This window comes from Jaculus jaculus, chromosome 17 (genome assembly GCF_020740685.1).
Source record: "Jaculus jaculus isolate mJacJac1 chromosome 17, mJacJac1.mat.Y.cur, whole genome shotgun sequence".
NCBI classification, from domain to species: Eukaryota; Metazoa; Chordata; class Mammalia; order Rodentia; family Dipodidae; genus Jaculus; species Jaculus jaculus.
Window position 1 is genome coordinate 41,057,918 of NC_059118.1, and position 7,945 is coordinate 41,065,862.

General features: G+C 39.0%; 1 pseudogene; it reads left to right on the forward strand.

Annotated features, from left to right (window-relative positions):
• The first annotated feature begins 7,323 nt into the window (after positions 1–7,323).
• Positions 7,324–7,534, forward strand: LOC123455525 (annotated as a pseudogene).
• Positions 7,535–7,945: the final 411 nt, after the last annotated feature.

Here is a 7,945-nt window from a genome sequence, read left to right on the forward strand (position 1 = left end):
TATATGTTAAATCTCATGAATGGTCAGATTTGCCCTTCTTAAATAAGCTAGATTTTGGGCTTGTCATTTGTTGCTTCCTGATATAGGGCCTTTGTTTCCTCTTCTGTCATCCATTAGTAAAGTGTCTAATGTAGTCACAAGCTGACTTGGAACCCTCAACAGACCAGAAATCTTAGCCTCCTAGTTGACAGGATTAAGGGTGTGGGGCAACACACATCCTAAGGGACTGTGACTTTGTTAGAGGATCTGGTTGTCACAATATCTACTCTTGTATAAATACTCTCTGCTGTTTTTCATTGAATGTGTACATTGTTTAGTAAAATTTTAGAATCTGCCTGTATTTTGTTCCACCCAATCTATTTGAGCAGGCAAACCCAACATCTAGGTCACTTTTGTAGTTACTCTGAGAGTCTTAAGAGCCACACCTAGCAACTTAACCTCTTACCCTGAAGATATATAACATCAGATAGATTGATACATCTAATAATACCATAAAAAATTAGAAAATCTAGGCATCAAATTAATCCAAGATGCAAAAATATGTACATTATAACATGAGACACAAAAAAATTAGGACACTATAAATCCACCAAAAAATATTAATGCATCAGAAATGACCTCCAGTGAGACTGATTTAGAGGAAATTCCTGAGAAAAATTTCAAAAGAATGATTATAAATATGCTCAAAGAAATCAAAGAGTAAATCAAAGAAATGAAAAAAGATGCAGGAAATTAATTTAATGAAATAAGAAGGTCAATACAAGACGTAAATAAGGAAATAGAAATAACAAAGAAAAACCAGTCAGAATTATTAGCAATGAAGAACACAGTCAATGAAATAAAAAACTCTGTAGAAAATCTCACCAGTAGAATGGATGAAGGAGAGGACAGAATATCCTAGAAGACTAAGTTGAAGATCTCATACAGTCCAATAAAGAGAAAGACAAACTAATAGGAAAGTATGAATGGGAAGTTCAAGATATTTGAGACACTATGAAAAGATCAAACAAGAATTCAGGGTAGAGTAGAAGGAGAAGAATTTCACTCCAATGGCATAGTAGGCATTTTCAACAAAATCATTAAAAAAAAACTTTTCCCAAATTGAGAAAGAGACACCAATGCAGATACAGGAAGCGTCTAGAACACCAAACAGATAGAACCTGGAAAGAACCTCTCCTTACCATATTATGACTAAACTACCAAACATACACACCAAAGAAAGTATATTGAAAGCAGTTAGACAGAAAAATCAAATCACATACAAAGGCAAGCCCATCAGGACCACAGCAGATTACTCAACACAAACTTTCAAAGCCAGAAGGTCTTAGAATGATGTTTTCCAAGTTTTGAAAGATAACAACTGTCAATTAATGTTACTTTATCCTGCAAAGCTATCCATTCAAACAGATGGATAAATAAGAACATTCCACAACAAAAGCAAGCTAAAGGACTATTTGAAGACAAAACCAGATCTACAGAAAATACATGAAAGGATACTCCATGCTGAAGAGAAAGAAAAACACACATATAAGGAATCTGGGGAAAAAAAAAAACATACTCAAATATTAGTTAATATGAGAAAGTAAAAGTAAAACCAGAACTACAAAAAAAAGAGAAAAGATGCACAAATAAATACATACCTTCCAATAATAGCAATGGCTTCAATGCCCCAACCAAAAGACATAGGTTTGCAGACTGGATTAAACAGTAGGCTCCTTCAATTTGTGGCCTCCAAGAAACTCACCTTTCTACAAAGGATGGACACTATCTTAGGGTGAATGTTTGGAAAACAGTGTTTTAAGCAAATGGGCCTAGAAAACAAGCAGGGGTTGCTATCCTAATATCTGACAAGGTAGACTTCAGTCCAACATTAGTTAGGAAAGATAAGGAAGGACACTTTATTGATTAAAGGTACACCCCAACAGGAGGACGTTTCAATTGTAAACATATATACACCTAACATAGGGGCTCCCAACTTCATCACACAAACACTATTAGACATAGAAAACAACAAAATAAGATAAAACAATCCAAGAATTCATTTGGAAGCACACAAAACCTCAAATATCTAAAATAATTGTGAGCCACAAAAATAAGGCTGGTGGTATAACCATATCTGATTTTAACCTACATTACAGAGCCATAGTAAAAACAATGAGCATGTTATTGGCACAAAAACAGACATATAGGTTAATGGAACATTACAGGACCAAGATGTAAGTCCAGGTAGTTATAGCCACCTGATACTTGACAAAATGCCAAAAATACTCATTGTAGAAAAGACAGCCTCTTCAGCAATGGTGCTAGGAAAATTGGATATGTATCCGTAGAAAGATAAAAATAGATCCTTTTCTCTCCCCATGCACAACAATTAAGTCTAAATGGGTCAAATATCTCAATATCAGACCTGAAACTCTTAAATAGCTACAGGAAAATATAGGGGAAATCCTTTAACATATTGGTATTGGCAAACACTTTCTGAATATAACCCCAATTGCTCAGGAAATAAAATCACAGATAACCACTCAGACCTCACAAAATTACAAAGTTTTTGTATGGCCAAGAACACTGAATATAGCAAAGAGGCAACCTACAGAATGGGAGAAAATCTTTGCCAGGTATATATATCTGATAGTGAATTAATATATAGGATATACAAAGAACTCAAAAAATTAAATAGTAAGAAATCAAATAACCCAATTTTAAAATGGCCTATGGAACTCAATAGAGAGTTCTCATTAGTAAAAATACAGACTGCATATAAACATCTAAAAAAAAGTTATACATACCTAGTCATCAGGGAAATGCAGATTAAAACTACATTAAAATTCCATCTCACACCTGTCAGATGGGCTACCATCATGAAAACAAATCACCTAAATTTGGCAAGGATGTGGAAAAAGAGGAACCCTTGTACACTGTTGGTGGAAATGCAATCTGGTCCAGCCATTGTGGAAATCAGTGTGGAGGTTCCTGATACAGCTAAAAATAGATCTACCATATGACCCAGCTATACTACTTCTAGGCATATATCCTATGGACTTGTCTCACTCCTTAGAAATACTTGCTCAACCATGTTCATTGTGACTCTATTCACAATAGCTGGGAAATGGAACCAGACTAGATTTCCCACAACTAATGAGTGGATAATGAAGATTTGGCACATTTAAACAATGGAGTTCTACTCAGCAGTAAAGAAACAATGAAATTTGTAGAAAATGGATGGATCAGGAAAGTATTATACTTACTGAGGTAACCCAGGTCCAGAAAATCAAATGTCACATGTTGTCTCTCATATGTGGCTCCTAGCTATGAATAATTATATATGAATAGAAAGAAAACTCAATAGCAGGGGCCAGTAAGAGAGAAAGGAGTTTAAAAGGAATAGAAAGGGAGGGAAGGGGGACTTAATAAGATGGTATTTTATATATGTAAGTAGATGAACAGATTTATGTAGGTGAAAAGGCCTAAGTGAGGTCAGGGGAAGAGATTGAGTAAGCTATAGATGATTGGACTTCTGTGTGAGTAGAAAGAAAACTCAGTAGCAGAGGCTAGTAGGCTAGAAAGGAGAAATAAAGGGAATAGAAAGGAAGTGAGAGAGGGACTTAATAGGATGGTATTGTATATATATATAGGTAGAAGACTATATTAATGGCGGGGGAAAAGAGATTGAGTAAAGGAAAGGTGGAGGAAGGGCTAATCAAAATCTAAGAGGACATAAATAAGTCATATGGAAACCAACTTTTTTGGACAATGGAACACTCATGAGCCAGAGGTTGTTACTAGAAAATTTTCAGTGCCAGGGATGGGATACCTTCCAGTGAGTTATTGGACAGGGAGGTCCCTTGTGCACCCAAAACATATCAGGCCATTGCTGAGACCCTTATTTTCCCACCAGGAATAGATGATAAAACCATATTTCTGAAGATTCCACATACTTGGGTGGCAAGGTCACTGAGAAATCCTGTTGGAGCTGAGTTGAAAACCTCCTCTATGTCCACCAGGTGACAGAAAGCTGGAAAAACCTACACTACATGTCAGCTCAACTGCTGGCTGAATGTAGCAATAAAGTATGTACAAGAGACATCCACAATATGCAAAAGCAAGAGAGCCACTGCTATGTAAATGACTTATAAAGGCCATGGATAGGGTTTGCTCAAGCAGTTTCTGCCAAATCTCCAGCACAGATTAAGGCAAGAACCACAAATGAAATGGGCAAAGGTGTATTAAAATAAGGTGGCTGACATAAAAATTTATCTTGTAGCTGGCTGACTCCTCAAACTTCTGCCTTGCTTAGGTAAGCTTCCTGAGTAACTAAAGAAGAGCTGCAGTTCTTTGGGGTCACAGGGCTGTTACTCTCATTTTACAGATGTTCAGATGATCAGCTTTCGTTGGATTGACAGATCCAGGAGTGCACTCCCAGTCCTGGGAAGTGAGAGTCACTCACCCATGGTGAATCTAGGGGTTCAAGTTGGCTACTGTGGTAGTTTGAATAGATGACCCAGAATATATTCAGTACTTTTTTAGTTTGTAGTTTGGATCTGCAGCCACCTGGCTGGGGGCGGGGGTTGTGGTGGTGGGTTTGAAATTCCAATCTAATGATATGCAAAGTTCCTGGTTCTCATGAAGTTCCTGAAGTGTGCTGTGTAGTGTGGCTTTTGGGCTTGTGGTTTCTCCCTCTGTGTTTGGACCTGTGAAAACAGACCAGCTTCTTTTACCATTATGCAACTTCCCCTGGCTCTATAAGCTTCAATAAATATCCTTTCCTCTATAACTGTGCATTATTTGGAAGTTTATCTCTGTGAACCTGAAGATGTCTACTATATCTACCTTTACTGCAGTGAGGATAGAAAAAATGATACTGAACAGACCTCTCCTAAGGTGTTTTAGGTGATGAACATTTCAGTGCTTTACCCATATAGCATCTTCCAGTTTAAATGGGTGAGAATTTGTGGTTAAGTTTACAGGTAACCATTTCCTAACCCAATGGTTTATAGTGGCTAGGGTTGAGCCTGGAGTCTATATCTGTTATCTCAGAGTAATGTTCACCAACTCTTTTAAATCTCCCTGGATATCCCTTATAATGGGCGGAGAGCACTCATAATGAATTTCATAAGGGAAGGATGCTGCCTGCCAGTGGGGGCACACCAAATTCTTAACAAAGCAATTAGCAACAGTTGGTCCCAGTGTGGACGGGTTTCTTGACACAGTGGCATCAGAACTTGACTCATCCACTCCATCTTCCTGGAGATCTGGGGTGGCATGCTCTGTGTGACAGCCTGGTAATTTTTAACTCCTTTGCCACCAATTGCAGTGCTTTGGCTATGAATGCAAGCCCATTACTTGATCCTATCATGACTGGGATTCCAAATTGGGAAGTAATTTCTTTAAGGAGAAATTGGGCTACTTCATGTGTCTTCTCTGAGCATGTAAGGAAAGCCTCTATTCAGCCAGAAACAGTGCACACAAAGATTAACAGGTATCTACAGCCTTTGGCAGAGCAGCTTGATGAAGTCCACAATTATATTTTCAAATGGGGACCCTCTAATACTTTGCATTCTAGGATGGGCATGGAGGGGCTTAGGTCCTTCATATAGGTTATTTCTGGCATGCATTTAATATTTCTCATACACTGCTCAGGTTATGGTGTTTGACAAATTCTGGGGTTATGACCTAAGGTATTGCTATTATGCTATCTTCAAATTTTCACCAGCTGCCTGGTAAGTAGCTCCCACTGTCAATTTTTTTTTCATTTGAAGGCAATCTTAATGCTATTAAGTTCAAAAATGTGCTAATATATTTTATTTATTTATTTATTTTATTTTTTCCTCAATTTTTATTAACATTTTCCATGATTATAAAAAGTATCCCATGGTAATACCCTCCCTCCCCCTGACTTTCCACTTTGAAATTCCATTCTCTCTCATATCCCCTCCTCATCTCAATCAGTCTCTCTTTTATTTTGATGTTATGATCTTTTCCTCCTCTTATGATGATCTTGTGTAGGTAGTGTCAGGCACTATGAGGTAATGGATATCCAGGCCATTTTATGTCTGGAGGGAGCACGTTGTACAGAATCCTACCCTTCCTTTGGCTCTTACATTCTTTCCACCACCTCTTCTGCATTAGACCCTGAGTCTTGGAAGGTGTGAATGAGATGTTACTCAGTACTCTTTCTCAGTCACTTCTTTCCAGCACTATGATACTTTCTGAGTCATCTCAAAGTTACTGCCATCTGAAAAGAGTAGATTTTCTACCCAAAGTGAGAGTATCATTAATATAAGGGTATAAATATTAAGAGAAGTACTTACTGCGCAGTTTGATAAGCATACTATAAACATTTTTCCAGACTTCAGCAGATGTTATACCCCTAGGGCTCATGACTACCCCTGTTTTAATTTTTCAGTATCAGGGATGTGTTTCCCCGATGGAGTGGGCCTCCAGACCAATTGGAGGGAAATTGGTTTCCACCATGACAAACATGCCACTATTGCACCCATTGGCTCATTTGGCCTGGCTGGCCAATTATAAGGCTTACAGTGTCCACTGTTGAGTATCTGCACTGGTGGTATCTCTTTCTCTCATTGAACTGCATACTGAATGGCTTCTTCCAGCGTTCTGTTAGCTGGTCTACATGGAGGAGGTTATCAGCTCAGTTCCAGTAGGATTTCTCAGTGGCCTTGCAGCCCAAGTATGTGAAGTCTTCAGCAATAGGGTCTTACCATCTCTTCCTGGTGGGAAACCAAGGGCCTTGGCAATGGCCTATAATGTTTTGGGGGCATCAGGGACCTCCCTGGCCAACAACTCACTGGAGGTATCCCATCCCTGGCACTGAACATTTTCTAACAACTATCTATGGCTCCTGAGTGTTCCATTGTCCGAAACTGGAGGATTCCATATGATTTATTTGCATCCTCTTAGATTTTGATTAGCCCTCCCTCCACCTTTCCTTTACTCAACCTCTTCCCCTGACCTCACTTTGGGCCTTTTCACCCCCATTAATCTATTCTTCTACTTGCATATATACAATACCAACCTATTCAGTGCCCTCCTCCCTTTCTTTCTCTTCCCTTTATATCTCCTTTTCATCTTACTGGCCTCTGCTACTAAGTATTTTCCTTTTCATGCTGAAGCCCAATCATCTGTAGCTAGGATCCACATATGAGGGAGAACATGTGGCACTTGGCTTTCTGGTCCTGGGTTACCTCACTTAGTATAATCCTTTCCAGATTCATCCATTTTTCTGAAAATTTCATAACTTCATTTTTTTTTTTAATTAAATGCCTTTCCTCCACATCACAGCAGCAAACTGTAGCCCCGCCATCATGGACACCAGTCGCGTGCAGCCCATCAAGCTCGCCCGGGTTACAAAGGTGCTAGGGAGGACAGGCTCACAGGGAGAGTGCACGCAGGTGTGTGTGGAATTTATGGATGACACAGCCGCTCCATCATCCACAATGTGAAAGGCCCTGTGCATGAAGGGGATGTGCTCACCCTTTTGGAGTCAGAGAGAGAGGCTTGAAGATTGAGCTGAATATGTTGTGTCCTGCATCCACCATTTGGCCCTTAAGATGACCTGAATGTCAAAAAAAAGTGTTTGTATTCCCACTCTCAATTTTAAACTATATTGTGGATAATTATGTTCCCATTCTGCCAATAGACTAGGAAGCAGGGTGGCAGTCAGTGCTGTTGGTAATATTGCCTATTTGGAGACTGTAAGTGATTATTCTTTGTCTGCTTTATAGTTTCCCCAAGCAGCTGCAGTGTCTCCCCTTTGATGTCCCTGACAAAGCATGACAATGCATGACTTCCACCTTCCTAGTGAAATATTGTTTCTAGTGGGTGGGTCTGGCTCCTTGTTTTAGTTTTACTATAAATAAGGCTATGTTCTAAGCCAACATGGAGTGTTTACCTCAGCTGTTACTCCAGGCACTTTGAAGTGAAG